The following is a 22,272-nucleotide window of genomic DNA, read 5'->3' on the forward strand; positions in this document are numbered from 1 at the left end:
AAGACAACTAATCACTAGTTCAGAATCTTCAGATACCTATTTACAGAATATAATGGTCAGGAATAACCTCCAAGTCCTCAACTAAGGTGCTCATCATTCCATATCAGCTTGAAGATGAAATTGTCCACAATTCCAGCTGTATATGGCAAAACTACTCAAAAGTTGACTGTGAATCCAGTTGGCTTGCAAAGACAAGCTTTCTTTCTTACCAACCCAGTTTGATGTAGTCTGCTACTGTCTAGTAATCTGCCTCCTAGTGCCAAGAAGTGTGTCTTCTGGAAGTAAGGTTGAAAATTGAAAACTGTCTTCTGGAAGTCCCACAATTACTCCCTCTTCACATCATAAGGGTTCAAGGATGTTGGAATTTCATAGTTGGTACAAGACAGTGGCATCTTCCATGAAGTAAACCCCATGTCATGTCATTGATCACTTGCACCTACTAATTGATGGGTCAACCTAGGAACTATTCCACCCCTTAGGGTTGGAAGCACCTAATAAGGCCTTGTGATAACCCTCTCATACCTAAGCATTGTAACTTGTTTACAAATCATAAGCTAGGAAGACATTTGAAGATGATGCTTGTGTGAAGTACTTTGATGCCTTTTTCATTAAATATGGCCCACTCTGATACTCTTATGGTTTGTGCACCTATGATGTTGATCTCACTTGATTCTATGAGTATGTGTTAGATCTTTGCTCCTAGGTATAGTTGCCATCCCTTGATAGATTGTATGATGCTTCTCCAACACTTCAAAGAAGATGTCCACCCCACTCGATGACTCCACTGAGCACTTTGACCTAAGATGTTGACCACTTATTGAGGAGCATTGACCTTGGGATGCCTTTAGCATAGTTGATGACACTCTTCTCTCCCTCCAGGACCTCAAACTTTGTACCCGCTTAGAGAGCTAATGTACCCCATAGCTAACAATATGCCCCTAGACTAGCATTGCACCTACTTGATGGACATTACCCTCTTTCTAAGAGATCTGATGATGATGACGATGACTTGGGATCACCCTGGAGGGGATGGTACATTACTCTATGTGTGATGTCATTCCCTAGCTCCATGACATCCCCTTCATGAGGCTTGGATTGATGACATGATTGGTTGAGGATGATGTTTTGGATGATGGAACCTTGATTAATGATTGGACACCATTTGATGAGGAGATGTGACCTTTATGGTGAGATGCACCGTTTTGAGTCATCCATGGCACCTTTTGCTGAGAGACACTTTTGGAGGAAGACACCACCCTTGGAGGGATTTTAGCTCACACACATAGGTTAAATGAGGCTTAATTTTATGTTATATCATTGAGTTAGCTATGTTTGGGGATTGACTTGTGACCCATCCAAATTGTAATCACATTTAATATTATTTATAGGGCTCTAATTTTAGAGGAAATCGACTTGGTTGCCCTCGTAAATAGAGGGCAGTCGACGTCTCTTGGATCATTACCACACACACTTGGAGATCAATGCGCACTAGAGTCTTTTCTCTTGGTCTTTATGGAGTAATTATTGAGTGAATTGTCTTGGGGAGTATATTTTGATTGGATGATTCTCTCTTAGATGATGATTGGTGATTATATGATGATTTTGTGCTAATTAATTGTATGTATCTTCTCCCATCTTCTACTTGTTGAAGAATTAGGGTTCTAATGAAATTTTCATCAACATGTCATTGAATGTATTATGGTTGTAACATCTCCTTGAACAAGATTTTTACGAATTTTCTCTTGAGGAACCTAAGTGTAGCTTCTTTCCTTTCAAGCTCTAAACAAGATAGGACACTAGGGTTTAAGGAATTGAGATACACAAAATTGTCGCTATCTCCTTGAAAGTTGAAACCACTTCCATCAATCCTCTTCCATCAAATTATAGCCCTAAACTTCATTAGCCCTCGGTTGACTCGTCCTATCTCTTGTGTCAATCCATAAAATAATAAAAATAAACCCTAAATTTTTCTTTTTTATGGTTTCTACAATAAATTAGGGTTAGGTTATAGGAAAACCTGTATTTTTCAACATTATTTAACGTGGACCTCATTGTCCTAGGGTTAGACTTTGCATGCATTCATTTGGAAAAGTAAAAGTATTATTTTACATGCATTTTTAGCCACTAATTAGAGCTGACATATAGGGGTTTTATCATTGTTTTATGTGTTTTCAACCATTGAAAGTCGCTGTAATTTCGTCTATTATTTAATCATTGGATGGCCTTAATTTTTCACTTGTTTATCATAAATTTTAGGTTTGCTTTCTTATTGTTTTTATAAGACTTTTGCATGTTGTAAGCAGTTGATTAAAACCCTAGTTTATAACAGCAAAGTATATTTTCTTGTTTGGATGTGTTTGGGTACCTATTTGAGCCTCTCTTGGTTTGACTAAGCTCTCTAGATTTAGCCATAGTGACCTTTGAATTCACTCTCAAAAATATACCTTAAATCACCTGAAATCCTAACCATTGCATATTTATCCTTCGGTGAATCTTGTAGTAGAACCCTTGGGGGGTATTTAGCCTAAAGTATTTGGGTTACTTAATCCCTAAGACCTATTGGGGAAGCCTCCCTTAAGGGGATTGTATCCAACCACAAAAACAAGGGGAGTAGTTGTTGAGGTGACAGTGGTAACTAATCTCATTGTTGCTCTCAATCTAGATTTTCTTAATAAGGCTTTGCAGAAAAGTGCTAGATTTTGCAGTAACAATTACCATTAAACCATTAATAAAGTTCATACGGGGGCAACCTCAACTATTACAATTGAGACAGGACACAATTTTGGGAAGCCACACTACCTCAAAAATGTAGTCGATGTGCCTTTGGGCTGCTATTAAACTGTTGATCAAATTTATAGAGGGATTTCCAACAATCATCATGGCAGAGTTTGAGGCTACTATAAGTCAAGGTGATCATTAGACAACATGGATTTGTTGTGTTACATCTTGTAAATGTATGGTTCATTTCACATTTTCATGGGCCTTTCTTCTCTCACCAACCATAGCAAAAGACGCTTGGAGTTCAATAGCAATTACATGTTGATGGAGACTTTTCAAAGACACATTACACCAAGGGATTCCATTCTTGCACACTTGGCACAATTGAAAAAGGGAGCCCTCGAACAAGAACGCCCTATCATATTAGGGATCCAAAGCATGATTTATGGCAAGTTAAGGAGCCAAATACAACTAAAAGCAAGAATTCCCTACACATGAGAAGTCAAGAGCTAAAGGATAGCAGGGAGAGCAAGCACCCTATCTCGAAGGATGCCCAAAAAATAACAATTGGCAAGGAAAGAGGCTAGAAGAAGAATGCCATAGCTTGGATGAGGCCTTGAGGTAGTGGAAGCACTCATTCAATCAAAGGACATCACTTAAGGGGGCACTTATGTTGCTTGATCATGAGCCTACCCCTTGTAGGAGGAACGTTTTGTGCAAGAAATCATTTAAAGCATATTAAAGCAACTTTATGGGGCATTACAAATTATCCAAAGGTGGATTCCACATAATTGGAAGCATGTTTCACCCTTGAGACATATCTGGGGCATTACACTTTGTTCAAGGGAATGTTCTACATATTTGGAGAAGAGTCGTTTGCATTCAGAAGTGTCATGTGCCATGGTTGACATGGTCCAAGCCACTAAACAAATAATTAATACATTATTACATACTATAAGAAAAATAAATTTGACAATTGCTAATTCAATTTATGTAAAGGTAAAAGTATTCCCCAATCAATATTTTGACCTATAAGCTAGAAGAAGACCAAATGGAACATCTTTTGCCTCTATTAAGAGGAGATCTAGGGTTAAAAAGGCCCTAAATCATCCAAAGATATCTATAGGGAGGTGTGCCATAGGTTAGAGGACAATTTTCATGGAATAAAATATCATTTTCCTTTTGTAAACCCTGAAGAATCAGATCCTAATCTAGGAATATGGAAACCTAAATGTAGAGAAGAGATTCATTTACTAGGGGTACGGTTCAATGCGTGGGAAATCCCCTCCAAGCTTAGTTGAAGATCTTTTGGGAAGGGGCATTTCAACATGAGGTTCTTCATCTTTCTTTTAATTTTTTTGGGTTGACTTGCTGGTTGGATATTATTTGTACAAATCTGTTGGTGTTATCTTTGAAGAAGGGCAAGTTAAAGACATTAGGGTTGAGGTGAAATCCTCCCTTTGTCTTGATGGAAACATTGTACTTATTGAAGGATGTTGCCTTGTAATTTTTTGTTTAGGGTTGCTCACTCTATTTCTGAGGGTTGTCGTAGCTACGGATGAATGTTAAGTGCGACACATTTAGATCCTTTTGATCTTGTGGTGAAATTACACTTGAAGAATGATGCATTGTTCGTTGTTCATTCTATAAAGAAGCCTTACTACTTTGTTGTTACTTTATGTTATGTTCTATGCTTAGTGCAGTTTACTTCAATTTCTTCTTATTAGCCATTGTTTAGCAATCACATAAACATAAAGTAAAATGCAGATAGAACATTAATAGATCGACAGAAAACAAGCCAAGACAAGAGACACCAGATGTGGCGGCTAGCCAAGGACAAACCCCAATGTGGGGAAACCCTTTGATCAATTCTTCTTTAGTCTTCAATAGTTCAGCAGAGAGAAATAGTACAAATACATAAATCTGTAATTTTATGACAGCAGCAGCAAACCCTAACCAGCAAAGTCAAATCTGGTCAAACAAGATGAAATTGACCTTCAATATGCTTGGTCAATTTCCCGGTCATCTAGTCCTCCAACAACAACAAGAAGCAGCCCATAAACAGCCCCAAAAACACAGTCAAACTGCAGTCAACTAAAGTCAACTTGCTGCCCCAAACTAGGGCAGTCAACGCTGGTCAAACCAGAGGTCAAATTGCCTCGGTTTGTGTGCCAAAAATTGCGGCCTGCCTAGGAGAGGCTGCCACACCAAAACCGCACTCCTGAAAAGTCAACGCTGTCCAAAACGTCTTGCTGCAGCTTCTGTGTCCTCCTTCTTCCCACGTGTGAGCTTCTCTTCCTTGTGTGTAAACCCAATCAGCTAAGGAGAGAAGAATGTGTGAGAGATGAGATGAGTGAATAATGACTCAACCTCACTTGTATTTATATGATATGTTGGGCATGTGTGCCACACATTTAGCTGCTGGCCGACCTTGACAATTTGTCAAGTAAATACAAATAAATTCATATCTCCATAAATACTTGTCGGAATCAGATGATCGTTAGATCAATCCTACACCTCTTGACGAGAGGAATCAAGGAAAAATATCAATTGCCATAAATAAGATGACCCACATGGAGTTTGGCCCTAGTTGCCAATTTTAACACTCCCTCTCAACTAGGGAGAACTCCATCTGCTAATTCGTCTGACCGTCGATACTATCTCTGCCATCAAATGCACTGCCCTGCACTGCTTAGCTCTGCTCTGCTGAACTATGAAGAAGAAGAAATGATCGAGGATGTATCATACCATCCTCCACTGACCCGAAGTCAGTCCCAAAGAGTGTGTCATACCACTCTCACTGATCCCAGATCAATGGAGGTCATCCTAGCATAGGGAGTATGGTAGATACAACGATGCGTCCATCGATAGTAGTACTATGGTCCCTAACCCCATTTCCCTGTTCATTGATCAGATGAGAGGTACTTCCCATAATTCCCAAACTACATGGGTAGGATGCCTCAACAGGAGAACTAATCCTGTCCCTAAGTCGCCACGGGGTATCACAAGGGAAGATTGAACCTTTGACCCTGTACATAGCGCACCACTAGGGGAGGGTGAGTTGCCTTGTGGTCGCATGTCGCTCCAAAAAGTACCCCAAGCCTCACGGAGCTCCCAGAGCTCAATGTATGCATCATACACGACCCTCATAAGAGGGTCTCTCAACGAAACCAAGTTGTTCTTGGAAAGTCAAGAATTTGACCTTTCCCAGGGGCTTCGTCAAAATGTCGGCGACCTCCTCATCTGTACCGATATGTTGGAGCCTTATTGCTCCCCGCTGCACCATATCCCGGATACAGTGGTACCTGATATCGATATGCTTGGAGCAATCATGAAATACGGGATTCTCTGATAAAAGAATCCCGCTTTGGTTGTCACACAGGATCGCGGTAGTATCCAATGTAAATCCAAATAGCTCACTGAAGAGCTTCCGCAACCAGACCACCTCACAAGAGGCCATACTCGCAGCAATGTACTCTGCCTTAGCGGTGCTCAAAGCCACCAACTTCTGCTTCCTGCTCATCCAGGATATTGAGGCAGATCCCAAAGAGAAACAACACTCGAAAGTGCTCTTTCGGTCCACCACACTGCCTGCCCAATCAGCGTCGATATATCCATGTAGCCTCACATCTCCGGTAATGTATCTCAACCCATGAGTGATTATGCCACGAAGGTATCTCAACAGATTCTTGGCACCAATCCAATGTGTGTGGTGAGGCTCAACCATATGTTGACTCAACGTGTTGACTGCAAAACATATATCTGGACAGGAGTTCACCAAGAACATCAATGCTCCGATGAGTTGATGATACTCAGTGGCTTGCAGTCCACCATACCGAATCTCTCCAATATCTTCACCACATGTTTTCCTTAAGATAGGAAAATCTCCCTCAGCTTCTGCCAGACATCTAGTCATAGGAAACAGTGCATCAGTCCAGATCCTTCATCTCAAACTCAGAAGCCAACTCCCTCTTACATTTGTGAATGAGAGGGTCTGCACTTGTCAGAAAGAGGTCGTCAACATACAGCACCAGTATGAGAGGTTTGTCATATTCAACCTTAAAGTAAAGGTTAAGGTCAGCTTCACTCCTAGTGAATCCCAGCTTCATCAAGTAGAGCTATCGATCCTCTCATACCACGCTCGGGGGCTTGCTTCAGCCCATAGAGGGCTTTCTTCAACCTACACACGTCAGATTCCCGATCATGAATCTCAAATCCTTTGAGTTGTTCCACAAAGACTTCCTCTTTGATCGAACCATGCAAGAATGCAGTTTTGACATCCATCTAATGTAGGTTCCATCCTTGCAAGGCAGCAAGGGCTATGATCGAGCAGATGGTGGTGTATCTAGCAACAAGTGCAAATATCTCGTCATAGTCTATACCTTCCTTCTAAGAGAAGCCATGAGCGACAAAACGAGCCTTATACTTTTCAGCGCTTCCATCAGTTCCATGCTTTATCTTGTAAAGCCATTTCGAAGTGACAATTGTTTTGTCCTGGGGTTTGGGGACCACATCCCAGACATCGTTCTTCATGATGGACTCATATTCCTTAGTCATAGCATCCTTCCATACTTGATGCTTGACAGCTTCGACGAACGATGAAGGCTCATTTTGAATGATTGTGCTCATGAGGGTCAAGTATCCCTGATACCTAGTTGGCTTCTTACTTTCTCGGAAAGTCCCTCTAGGTGCAATGTGTCCTTCGGCATCATCAAGTGTCCCCCTAAGCCATGAAGGCCTCTTCCTAAAAGAGGAAAGCTCTTGCGGAGGGGGATCAATTGGATCCATAGTTTCTTCTACATTGGGCATTGTCTCATCTTCCTTTTCCTCTAGTTCCCTGGTGTCAGCTTCTCCAGATTTCCATAGTATAAGAAGATTGTCAACTTTGCTAAGAGCCATATCTTCGTCAAAGGTGACATCGTGGCTAATCTCAACATCCCTTTGACCAGCCACATAGATTCTATAGCCCTTAGTATTTTCGCTATAGCCCACAAAGATTCATTTCTTTCCAGATGCATCCAATTTATTCCTTTCCTCTTTCAGCACATGAAAATATACAGGACTTCCAAAAATTCTAAAATGAGATACATCAGGTTTCTTACCAGAGAACATTTCTTTGGGAGTCTTGGAACCCAATGCTTGATGAGGGCATCGGTTTTGCACATATACGGCGGTATTCGCAGCTTCGGCCCATAGAAACTTCAGAAGCCTTTGATCATGGAGCATAGCACGAATAGCTTCCACAATCATACGATTCTTCCTTTCCGCCACACCATTCTGCTCAGGGGTATATGGTGTTGTAGTCTTCCTCTTAATGCCAGCCTCTTTGCAAAAGTCATGGAACTCATTGGATTCATACTCAGTCCCATTATCAGTCCTTAAGATCTTGATTTTCTTTTCAATTTGATTCTCAATCAAGGCTTTGAAGTGACAAAACCAGGAGAACACTTCATCCTTCTTTTTCAAGAAGTATATCCAAGTCTTGCGAGAATAATCATCTGTAAAAGTGAGGTAATATAAATATCCTCCCAAGGAATTCACAGGCATCATACCAGATATGTCGGAGTGAACCAACTGCAATATATCAGAGGCCTTTTTATGGCTGGAGGGGAATGGTCCCCTTTTGAGCTTTCCTTCAACACATCCAGGACATACACCTTCTTGCTCTAATTTGAACTCGGGCATCCCGGTCACCATTTGTCTCACATCGGGTAGAGCTTTATAATGAAGGTGGGCAAACCTCTGGTGCCATAGTTCGGACTGAAGAGATGTGTCACAAGTCATGACACCCAATGGACTTCCTCCGACATGATATAAAGAGTCAACCCGAAACCCAAGAGTGAAAGCATCTTTGAAATTCTTTTTCCATACACGTACCTTGCCATCGATGAAGGCCACCTTGTAGCCTTTGTCTTCCATTGCCGAAAGGGACACCAGGTTCTTTTTTAGATCAGGTACATATAGGACTTCTTGCAAATGAATTGTATTACCCTGATTCAATTGTAGAGAGACATTCCCTACGCCTTTCACGGGATATTTGGAGTTGTCCCCAAGAACAATTTCCAGGTTGGTCTCCTTCTCTATCAGATTAGAGAGAGCTTCTTTGTAACCAATGAAGTGCCTTGAGGCACCACTATCAATAAGCCAATTTCCCAGTGAGTCCGGGGGAGAAGTAGTAGAGAGGGCCGCTGGTAGATAATATTCATCTTGCTTATTGTTAACAACGTTAGATTCATACCTGGAGTTTCTTGCCTTCTTGGAGGGTTGACCATTTCCTAGATTTCTGTCATTCCTCTTTCCTTCGCCATTGAACCTACCCTGCCTTTGATTGTTGTTGGAATTGCCTCGGGAGTGATTTTGATCATCGTCATGAGTTGTGTCCTTTCTATCGGGGCACTCCCTCGCATAGTGGCCAATTTTGTTGCAAATGTAACATCTACCTTTCCTTCGACCTTTCAGTTCGACCTATCCCTTAGATTTTGCCCCGAAATTATTTCTCCTTTTAACATGAGAGGGGAACGCAACGGGATTGCCTCTAAGTGTAGGCATTTCCTGCTCTTCCATCCTTGTTTCTTCTTGAATGCATCTCGCCATCAATTCCTCAAATCCTGGAATTACATTGTTGTTGAGAAGAGTGGTTCTCAATATGTACCATTCAGATGGGAGCCCTCCGAGAGTTGTGATGGTCAGTTCCCTGTCAGGAACAACTTCCCCAATCGATAAGAGATCATTCTTGATCTCGGTGATCCTTAAGAAGTAGGCTTGCATACTCTCATCTTTGCCCTTTTTAATTTCCTTCAGCGTATTTCTAAGGAACAAAACTTGATTTGCATCACTAACTTTAAATAGGCCTACCAGTCTATCATAGATTTCCTCGGAGGTGGTCAGTTCAGAAATGTAGACCACCAGGCGCTTGTCGATAGAGTCCCGGATGATCTCCTTTGCTTTGACTTCCCCCCTGGTCCACTTGTTCCTAGCAGAAACAGATACATTTGATGGAGGCTCAACAATTCTGCCTCTCACATGGTCCAACACTTCCTGCTCTTCCAATGTTAGATCGAGAGCAGTGTTGCCAAAATCGCGATATTATCACAATAATATCGGAAAATCGTGATTTTTTGAGTTTGGCGATATTATCGCCCGATTTTTACGCTAAATTTTTTTTTCACAAAAATTCGCAATTTTTTGGGAAAAAACCTTTGGAACTTTTTTTTTCTCCGATTTTTTTATGAGGAGGAGGAGCAACAGGAGGAGGAGGTGACACAACCTACCCAGGCTACCCCTGTCACCAGTAGAGGATGTGGTCTACCTCCTATAGCTCCTAGTTCTTCAGCTTCTAGAGCACAGCAGAGTCCACTGCCAACTCCACCGGCATCTACATCTAGAGGGGCAGAGGAAATCTTTAGTATTAGACTTTAGTTATTTGGTTCATTTCATTGTATATGACATTATGACTCATGACATGAGATACATTATTATATTTTTTGTTGATATTTTGAGGCTGAGTTGGGACTCAAGAGTCAAGACTTACTATTTAGGACATGATTCACTGTTATGTGTGATGTAGCACTAGAAATGATATTACACATCTTATATATTAGTTCTTTTATCATATTTATGTGTCGATGTATTTATTTTATGTTGTAGATGGTTTAGATATTAAAAAAAATTGAAAAAAAAAATGACTAATTTTGTATGTTACGATTTTTCCCAATTTTTACCCCTTTTTTTTCCGATTTTTCCCCTCGGCGATAATATCCTGATAACGATTACTGCAACATTGTTCGAGAGACATCTTCCATCCGTGATAGTCAGACTTCTCACGGAGGTTGTCTTCAGCAGGGAAGTGTGATGAGGACCCCATGAAGCTTCTAAGATTGCTTCAACAGCCTTTGGTGATTGCTCTTGCTCTTGCTTGGGCTTTGTCTTCACCTCAGCTCTGATACCATGTTAATTTATGGTATGTTCTATGCTTAGTGCAGTTTACTTCAATTTCTTCTTATTAGCCATTGTTTAGCAATCACATAAACATAAAGTAAAATGCAAATAGAACATTAATAGATCGACAGAAAACAAGCCAAGACAAGAGACACCAGATGTGGCGGCTAGCCATGGACAAACACCAATGTGGGGAAACCCTTTAATCAATTCTTCTTTAGTCTTCAATAGTTCAGCAGAGAGAAATAGTACAAATACATAAACCTATAATTTTATGACAGCAGTAACAAACCCTAACCAGCAAAGTCAAATCTGGTCAAACCAGATGAAATTGACCTTCAATATGCTTGGTCAATTTCCCGGTCATCTAGTCCTCCAACAGCAAGAAGAAGCAGCCCATAAACAGCCCCAAAAACACAGTCAAACTGCAATCAACTGAAGTCAACCTGTTGCCCCAAACTAGGGCAATCAACGCTGGTCAAACCAGAGGTCAGATTACCTCGGTTTGCGTGCCAAAAATTGTGCTCTGCCTAGGAGAGGCTGCCACACCAAAACCGCACTCCTAAAAAGTCAACGCTGTCCAAAACGTCTTGTTGCAGCTTCTGCATCCTCCTTCCTTGCCCTTCTGCGTCCTCCTTCTTCCCACATGTGAGCTTCTCTTCCTTGTGTGTAAACCCAATCAGCTAAGGAGAGAAGAATGTGTGAGAGATGAGATGAGTGAATAATGACTCAACCTCACTTGTATTTATATGATATGTTGGGCATGTGTGCCACACATTTAGTTGCTGGCCGACCTTGACAATTTGTCAAGTAAATACAAATAAATTCATATCTCCATAAATACTCATCGGAATCGGATGATCGTTAGATCAATCCTACAACTCTCGACGAGAGGAATCAAGGAAAAATATCAGCTACCATAAATAAGATGACCCACATGGAGTTTGGCCCTAGTTGCCAATTTTAACATTTCTCTACTCCATTTACAGTTTCACAAGTGGCTATCCTTTATTTGTTCATGATTGCACGTTTTAATTGGGGCAAGAGTCTCTTGCATGACGCTGGCGGGGAGCTCAGACCCTAGAGTTGTGGACCTCACTATAACAGGAAAATCTCTGGAAGGTTCTCCTTCTAAGCTAGGAGCTCTGGTTTTTCTCCGTAGGTTGAACCTTCACAACAATAAGCTGAATGGCACAATACCCGCCCAGTTATTCAATGCTTTTGTGCTTCATGGTGTATTCCTTTATGAAAACAATCTTATGGGATTTATTCCTGTCAAAGTTACTAGATTGCCCACACTTCAAAACCTGGATCTCTCGAGCAATCTTCTCAATGGGCAACCTGAATGGTTATCGCTGATGGTAGAGGCCCTGCACTCGCACTGGCAGATCATGGAACTCAAACCCGGGTCAATTTTTTATTCATAGGAGGACAACGAAAATAAGCCTCTATGATTGGCTAGATCTGCCCAGGCCATCCCCGCAGATGAACACCTATCAGTGTATATATATTATAATATAGAAAAACATATCTAAATAGTATATATTATAGCATAAAATATATCTAGATGATATATATTAGATTATAAATCCAGACAGAGACAGCAATGAAACATATGGTGAATGAATACAACTTCACCTAACACTCCTCCAGACAGAGGCGTCAATGAAACATATGGTGAATGAATACAACTTCGCCTAACACTCCTCCAGACGGAGGCATCAATGAAACATATGGTGAATGAACACAACTTCGCCTAACACTCCTCTAATTGCAAATTTTGGCGGTTGAGCTATAGAACAACCTGATGCTTCTTCGATGGCCAAAAATGATTCTCAAAATTTTTTTCTAACAAACACCAATCAGGAATGTTTAATGTGTTTTATGGTGGTTGTAGTCAATTGTTCAAGGTGATAATGGTTATCAAGTTACGGGATAAATTTCCTAAATTTCTAATGGTACTTCTGGTGGCTACACGAGACAAAGAATATTAGAGATGGCAGTTATATTTCAAATGGAAGTTATATTTCAGATAATAACAACATCTCCAAAAAAGGGTGGTGACAGTGCTTTAAAAGAGGTTGTCGAACAATGACATTTCTGAGAGAGGGGCATAGTTGCTATCACCAACAGAACACAAAGGAAAAGGATTGCAATGGATTTAAAAGCAAAGTACGAGATTATGATCGCTGCCACCAAAGCACATATGGAGGGAAAACTTATGCATTCACATTTAACAATTTCTCCCACTGGAGTTCTTTTAGCAATAAAAAGAAGAGTGATAATAATAGAAGTACGGAAGACTTGACTGAATGTGTTATTCTTATTGTATGAATGACACTTTCATAGTCAAGTATTCCTTTTAGGATCAATCGCGTCTTATTCTCAATACGAGTACTTGTTTGTTCTCCACTGAACCTTCCTGTTGAAGAACATATTTCCCAAATTACACTAATTATCCTAAAGCTCTTGTAACCCTTTCCAACATTTGATATTTGGTGGGAATTGTTAGTTGTTAATACTTTATTTTCATTTAAACAGTTCACTATTTGTCATCAAGGGCTTCGTTAGATGGTAAAACAAGGGTGTTTCATACCCCTCAAGAAGATAGAAATCTCCCCAAAGACACATTTCAACTTTCACCCATCATAGGCCATCTTGCCCATGCAAGCTCAACCACTTAGGTACACATGCAAGCTTGGGCGACTTTAGCAAGATAAATACAGCCAAATGGATCGTTCTATAGTGTTGCAAGTTAACTGCATTCCATTGTAATGTTCCCATAATGGGGATGGATATGCCTGCTGCACAATGATAACAGGAAGCATCTTGTCAAAACAAAATAAAGTTCACTATGGGTGGCTATTGGCCAAAGAGACCACTGACCACAAGCTAGGAAATCAGACTTGCATCGATACCACTTGTGACATAACCCTGCAATATCATAATACGCCATGGGGAAAAAGGCAATATTATAGTCCAAAGGTTAAAAAGGAAAAAAATTATACAATATATGTAAAAGATACAACATATTACATGCAAACAAGAAGATTATCATATATATAGGATATGACAAACCCAGATATCCTAATGGATGCAATTCTACATAATAGTTATTAGGAATAATAATAATTATTAGATATATTGCATCAAACTAAGAACTATCAATGTCAATTTCAATAGGTTATTATATGACAAGGAATACAAATGTTGAACACAAATCATACTTGAGGTCCTCAAAAGCTCTGTCTAGCCTAAGTCCACATCTATATGCATGTTTGCTTTTGGTGAATTGATTAGACGGATGAGCACTATTCAACACATACATGAATTCCTTTAGAATTTATTAAAAAGGCAACGATAAGAGATTAACGTTTAGCTACAAAGGTATTGACCTTGTTGCCATTCATCCTTACTGGGAATTAGCAAATCCAAGGAACCATAAGAAGAAACACTAGCTTGGATTTATCCTTCATCCATCAATTGAGTGAGTTGCCTCTCTAATTTGGCATTCTCCATGATGGAAGTACAGTAAACAAATACATTAGGTTACTATGAAACTTTGATAGGTCAATGGAGAGTTGTATGACCCAAACTACTCTGTAGTAGTTCAAATATGTTGAATCTCTTTTAGCAATGTAATTGGAGGAGCATCTTGACTTTTAACAGTGTTTCCATGGGGTTGCTAACTGTAGGGTTGGGTGATGTATCACCTAAGTTCCCTGCGTATTGTGATTCGCAAATAAGGGGATAGGTCGAGTACATCCTCCTCTACCCCTAATTTGCAAGGGATGCCACAAGTATAATCCCTATCGTAGGGGTTCATCACAAGTATGTTTTTAGGGTGTCACCTACCAAACAAGGATTACTAGGCAATCCTTGACCCCACATGTGATGCCCAAGCATCCCCTACGAGAACTTGCATAACACATCTAAATTTTTGCTCCATATGGAAATTAAAACAAAAATAGTTCATGAATCTTAAAATGTTTAAATCTTTTTGCCATAGTAACTAATGGTGAGGCTACTTATGATGATTATTGTTCTTTTAAAGACTTTGATCTCATGTTTATATTCCCGCATCTAATCTAAGGATAGATTCACAACTTCCCATTGATTGAATTATACAACCATTTATAGTATGTTAATGACTCAAAACATATAACTTGAGACATTCATCACACTTATAAATTTATAATTTGTTATTCAACAATTAGATAACATTACCTTAATTTTTTTCATTATGCATATACAATGAAAATAATGGCAAGATCAAGTCAAAAAAATCACATAGAACAAGTTTCCCATCGCCTAATATTGTCTACCTATGGCATTTAGGCCTTTGACTTTTAAATTTATGTAAATATATTTTAAGGCAATTTTGCAACAACTTAACACATGACCTTCACTTTTACAACAACTTAGGCACCAACCTTGCCACAAAGGAAATTTAATTTCTCTAGGTGTAGAAGCATGCACGACAACAAATACTTCTAACCAATAATTAATGTTTGGCAGAAATATCTTCCCTTTCATATTCCATACAAATATCTTCCAATTAGATTTACCCAATTCGTTTATTCCTTGTGTATAAAATATTAGAGGCTTAGGAAAATGATGCTTGGGGTCAAAAAACTGATGATGCTTGTTTTTTTATGTAAGCTAAGAAGAAAATTTGCATGTATATATGAGAATGGTTGTTGCAAAAATTATTTAAACTTTGAGGATTAGTGCCAAAGTTAAATATTATGTGTGTTTGTTGTGAAAAATGAACCTTGAGCAACATATGCAAGCTAAATTTAGACTATAGCCCCATAACAGTGCATTAGCTATGTAATTCCAAAATCGGAAGCTTCTCTTCTGATATTTTTACATTGTTAAATAGTACAGTAGAAAGTGTCAACGTTTTAGTGAAATTACAAAAGTAGAATTGAGCCTAAATAGAACCAATTGTATTTACTTCTAAATTGAAGGATAAGAGGATCCTTCAAGTAAAAGGGAGGATTATTCTTTAATCCCTCCTCCTAAGGTATTTTATGAGGTCAATTTTACTAGTGCTTCCAAAGGAAATCCCAAAAGAATGGGATGAGGAAGAAGAGCCTTTAAAAATAAAAGGAGGAATGTTGGATCAGTCTAAGAGAGTCCTTGTCTAATGAGAGAAATTCAAGCTCTAATTGTTTGCTTAAACGTTTGTTTAGGTGTTGAAGTCAACAAAATCATCACCAAGTGGGACTCAAACTTGGTCATCATGCCATGTGAAGGAAATGGGATTGGAACATATTCATTGCCACATTGATACCCCACAAACCATTGACAATACAAATTGTTGTTGTAGAAAGCTTAGCTCTTGAAATGAAAAACATTTTGAAATTGCACATGGATAGGCAATTGACAAACTGTCATTTTTTCCCATAACTAAAATCTCACTACCAAATTTCAGAGAACCACTAATTCTTTATAATAAAATGCCTTCAATAATGCATCACACATGTCTTTTGATCATTCATCAAAGTCCCTAAGAAAATATAGTCTAAAAGAAGTGAAGTACTAGTTTGTGTAGCTCAGACAAGTGTTCAGTCTCAGATTGTGTCTATGAGGCTAAGGAACACATTTTCTCCAATACCTAGAAAAGGATTCGCAAGAAAAGGCCTTGATTAGAATTAATTAGCCAGTAAATTAATTTTCCTAAGTTTAACTTAGGGAAATGGCTTAATTAATCAATATTAATTGGGGTAAATTGGCAACTAGGGCCAAACTCCATGTGGGTCATCTTATTTATGGCAGCTGATATTTTTCTTCGACTCCTCTCATCAAGAGGTGTGGGATTGATCTAAAGATCATCTGATTCCGATAAGTATTCATGGAGTTATGAATTTATTTGTGTTATAAGACAATTCGTCAAGGTCGGCCAGCAACCAAATAAACCCCACATGTGCTCAACGTTTTAGTATAAAAGGAGATGACTTGATAGTCAATTCTACACACGCTTCTATCTTGATTTCTCTCCAATTGTCTTGGGTTTTAGTTGAAGAGAAATCTAGGAGTGGAAGCCCTAGACGCTAGAGGAAAAGAGGTTGCCCTAGCTACAGCAAAGAAGGCAGCCCTAAATGTTGTTCTAAGGCAGCCCTAATGCTATCCTAAAGGCAGCCCTAAACGTTGTTCTAAGGCAGCCCTAATGCTGTCCTAAAGGCAGCCCTAAACGTTGTTCTAAGGCAGCCCTAAATGCTGTCCTAAAGGCAGCCCTAAACGTTGTTCTAAGGCAGCCCTAAATGCTGTCCTAAAGGCAGCCCTAAACGTTGTTTCTAGGTACGGTTTAGAGCTGCAAAGATGCATGGACAGCAAGGCTACATAAGTGCTGCAAAGATGCATGGACAGCAAGGCTAGATAGTGCTGCAAAGATGCATGGACAGCAAGGCTACATAAGTGCTGCAAAGATGCATGGACAGCAAGGCTACATAGTGCTGCAAAGATGCATGGACAGCAATGACATTGTGACATGGCAACAAAGGCACATGGTGCTGCAAACTCATTGGACAGCACAATGATCAATGACATTGTGACATTGTGCAGCAGAGATACATGGGACATCTAGTATTTAGTGCAGCAAGTTCATGGTGCTGCAATAGTATGGTACATGGGACAGCAACAACAACAAGGTGCAACAAGCATAGTGCTGCAAGCACATTGGGACAGCAGTATGTTACTTGGTGCAGCAACACATGGGTGACAGCATGGTGCTGCAATGGCACAAGGTACAACAGTGCTAAACACTGGGACAACAATGCAACATAAGGTGCAGAGGTATGATGTGTACAACATGATCATAAGGTCCAACATTGTGATGATGGGTGCAACATGGTGTAGTGAGGTGCAGCGTGACGACAAGATGCAGCACAATGATAGGTGAAGGAGTCACCTTGGAGAATCAGTTGAAGCAGCATGTCTTCAACTGATCTCATGTATCATCTTCTTAGAGATGATCTATTCTCTTATCTAGATAAGTCAAAGTGTTGACTTCTGTTGTAAATGTACTCTCTCTCTCTCTCTCTCTCTGCTGAACTATTGAAGAACATATAAGAAGAATTGATCAAGGGTTTCCCCACATTGGGGTTTGTCCCTGGCTAGCACCACATCTTGTGTCCTCTTGTCTTGGCTTGTCTTCTGCGATTTATGTTTATGTTCTATCTGCAGTTTATTTTAATGTTGATGTGATTGCTAATCTGGAAAAGGTATTGAGCTAACTGTGAAAATTGAAATAAATTGCTCTAAGCATAGAACATACCTAAAATTAACATGGTATCAGAGCTGAGGTGAAGACAAAGCCCAAGCAAGAGTGAAAGAGCAATCACCGAAGACAGTTGGGAAAGGACAAAAGGATCAATGGATTCCTCATCCCTCTTCAAATTCGCCAAGGGTGAAGTCGAAGCAGAGAATATTATCAGAATGGCGCAGTGGAAGCTTCTAATGGCCCACCTAAAGATCACTTCAATGGGAAGTTTGGATCTAAGGGTGGAAGGAAAGGCAGATGCCTTGGTAGTAATAAGTCCAGCCATTATGCGAAGGAGTGTCTGAATGGTAGGAACACATCACTTGATGAAGATAACAATCATTCCAAGGACATCTTCAATGATCAGAGGAATGACAGGTAATGTAGTTCATCAAGGAAACGGGCGACTCTTCAAGAAAGCAAGGAACCCTAGGTATGAAGAATCAAATGTTGTTTCTGATAAGATAAAGAAGCGTTATCTTGTATTGGCCCTCTCCTTCAGATTCTTTGGGAATCTGGCTTATTGATTGTAGTGCTTCAAGGCACTTCATCAGATAGAAGGGTGATCTCTCTAATTTAGTAGAGATGGAAACAATCGTGGGACTATACTTGGAGCCGATGCCACCTATCCCGGAAAGGGTGTAGAGAATGTTACCCCTAGATTGAATGAGGGTAACTCGATTTATTTACGAGAATCTATTTATGTACCTAATCGCAAGAAGAACATAGTGTCCATTTCAGCAATGGAAGTCAAAGGTTTCAGGGTGGCATTCATCGATGAAAAGGTACATGTTTGAAAATAGAAAATTCTAAGATGCTTTTACTCATGGGTTCAGGGTTGGAAATTTGTATCAATTTGCAGGATGGTCCATTGGAGACCATGTCAGTTGTCACATCTCATCTATAGCACTAGAGGTCTACTTATTATGGGGCCCTACTCGATGTGAGTTAGATGGTGACAAGGATCCCTGAATTCAAGAAGAGCATGAAGGTACATGTCTGAGATTACCAAAGGAAAATCTTACAAGGGGACCATTCCCCTCATGTAGCAGGTCCACAGGTTTGGAGCAACCCGAGGAGTTTGAGATTCATGATCGGGAATCTCATGTATACAGGTGGAAGAAAGCCTTATATGGCTTGAAGCAAAACACCCCGAGCGTAGTATGAGAGGATTGATAGCTGTCTGATGAAGCTGAGATTCACAAGAAGTGAAACTGATCCAAACCATTGCTCGAAGGTTGTGGATGGTAGACCTCTCATACCGGCACCTTCTGAGGACGACCTATTTCTAACAGGTGCAGACCCTCTCATTTGCAGAAGTAAGAGGGAGTTGGATTCTAGATGTGGAATAGTAAACCGCAAGCCCGTGACTACCTCGTGGATCTTAACTTTCAGAAGTTATATGGTAGTGATGTCGGACCAGATTTGGGAAATGCCTCTGAGTTTCATAAACTCATTCGCATTCATGTTCTTGGTGAACTTCTATCCGGATATATGTTTTGCAGTTAGCATGGTGTGCTCATGTTTGATTGAGCCTCACTGGATTGGTGCCAAGAATCCTCTGAGATATCATCGGGGCACAATCTCTCATGGATTGAGATACATTGCTGAAAATATGAAGCTGCATGATTATTCGAATGCTAACTGGGCAAGCAGTGTGGAGGATCACTAGAGCACTTCTCAGTGTTGGTTCTCTTTGGATTCTGCTTCGATATCATGGATGAGCAGGAAGCAAAAGTCGGTTGCTATAAGCATCGCCGAGACCAAATACATAGCTACGAGTATGATCTAGTATGAAGTTGCCTGGTTGTGGAAGCTCTTCAGTGAGTTGTTTGTACACATGATGAATACCACTATGATCCTTTGTAACAACCAAGGGGGGCTTCAATTGTTGAAGAATCCCATATTCGATGATTGCTGCAGCAGATAGACATCAGATACTACCTTATCTGGGATATGGTAAGTCGATGAGCGAGGAGGCTCCATCGCATTGAGACTGATGTACAAGCCGCAGACTTTTTGTCAAAGCCTCGGGGAAAGATCAAATCTATGATTTTCCCGAACAACTTGGAGTCGTTGAGAGACATTCTTATAGGGGTCCTGCATGTTGCATGCATTGAGCTCCGGGGGGCTTGGGGTACTTACTGGAGCAACACGCGACCATAGGGCGACTCACCCTCCCCTAATGGTGCGTTGCATACAGGGCGAATGGCTCAGCCTTCCCTATGATATCCCGTGGCGACTATGGAACAAGATGATTAGTTCTTCTGTGGGTCGGGATGATTAGTTCTCCCGTGGCGACTGTGGAACAGGATGATTAGTTCTCCTGCGAGTCGGGATGATTAGTTCTCCCGTGGCGACTGTGGGATAGGATGATTCGTTCTCCTATGGACAGGATGATTAGTTCTCCTGTCGAGGCATGCTACCCATGTAGTCTGGGACTCATGGAAAGTACCTCTCATCCGATCAATGAGTAGGGAAATGGGGTTAGGGACCATTAGTAGTACTATCGATGGACGCATAGTTGTATCTACCGTACTCCATATGCTAGGATGACCTCCATTGATCTGGGATCAATGAAATTGATCTAGGATCAGTATGAGTGGTTTGAGACACTCTCTTGTGATATTGATATGGGATCAATGAAACTGACTTCGGGTCAGTAAGAGTGGTATGACACACCCTCTTGGTATGACACACCCTCTTCATATGGAACTGACTTCGGGTCAGTAGAGAATGGTATGAGACATTCTCGATCAATTCTTCTTCTTCATAATTCAGCAGAGTAGAGCTCAGCAGAGCAGAGCAGAACAGAGCTCAGCAGAGTAGAGCAGAGTAGTGCAGGGCACTGATGGCAGAGATAGTACAGTCGGACAAACGGATCAGCGGATGGAGTTCTCCCTAGTTGAGAGGGAGTATTAAAATTGGCAACTAGGGCCAAACTCCATGTGGATCATCTTATTTATGGTAGCTGATATTTTTCTTGGACTCCTCTCATCGAGAGGTGTAGGATTGATCTAAAGATCATCCGATTCCGATAAGTATTCATGGAGTTATGAATTTATTTGTGTTATAAGACAATTCGTCAAGGTCGGCTAGCAACCAAATAAACCTCACATGTGCTCAACGTTTTAGTATAAAAGGAGATGACTTGATAGTCATTTCTACACACACTTCTATCTTGATTTCTCTCCACTTGTCTTGGGTTTTAGTGGAAGAGAAATCTAGGAGTGGAAGCCCTAGACGTTGGAGGAAAAGAGGTTGCCCTAGCCGCAGCAAAGAAGGCAGCCCTAAACGTTGTTCTAAGGCAGCCCTAACGCTATCCTAAAGGCAGCCCTAAATGTTGTCCTAAAGGCAGCCCTAAATGTTGTCCTAAAGGCAGCCCTAAACGTTGTTTCTAGGTACGGTTTAGAGCTGCAAAGATGCATGGACAGCAAGGCTACATAAGTGCTGCAAAGATGCATGGACAGCAAGGCTAGATAGCGCTGCAAAGATGCATGGACAGCAAGGCTACATAAGTGCTGCAAAGATGCATGGACAGCAAGGCTAGATAGTGCTGCAAAGATGCATGGACAACAAGGCTACATAGTGCTGCAAAGATGCATGGACAGCAATGACATTGTGACATGGCAGCAAAGGTACATGGTGCTGCAAACTCATTGGACAGCACAATGATGGGACAGCAGCTTGTTGGGACAGCACAATGATCAATGACATTGTGACATTGTGCAGCAGAGATACATGGGACATCTAGTATTTAGTGCAGCAAGTTCATGGTGCTGCAATAGTATGGTACATGGGACAGCAACAACAACAAGGTGCAACAAGCATAGTGTTGCAAGCACATTGGGACAGCAGTATGGTACTTGGTGCAGCAAGCACATGGGTGACAGCATGGTGCTGCAGTGGCACAAGGTACAACAGTGCTAAACACTGGGACAACAATGCAGCATAAGGTGCAGCAATATGATGTGTACAACATGGTCATAAGGTCCAGCATTGTGATGATGGGTGCAACATGGTGCAGTGAGGTGTAGTGTGATGACGAGATGCAGCACAATGATAGGTGAAGGAGTCACCTTGGAGAATCAGTGGGAACAGCATGTCTTCAACTAATCTCATGTATCATCTTCTTAAAGATGATCTATTCTCTTATCCAGATAAGTCAAAGTGTTGACTTCTGTTGTAAATGTATTATCTCTCTCTCTCTCTCTCTCTCTGCTGAACTATTGAAGAACATATAAGAAGAATTGATCAAGGGTTTCCCCACATTGGGGTTTGTCCTTGGCTAGCGCCACATCTTGTGTCCTCTTGTCTTGGCTTGTCTTCTGCGATTTATGTTCATGTTC

Source organism: Pinus tabuliformis, chromosome 7 (genome assembly GCF_031772625.1).
Source record: "Pinus tabuliformis cultivar Carrire ecotype Pingquan chromosome 7, CPIR1, whole genome shotgun sequence".
In the NCBI taxonomy this organism is placed as follows: Eukaryota; Viridiplantae; Streptophyta; class Pinopsida; order Pinales; family Pinaceae; genus Pinus; species Pinus tabuliformis.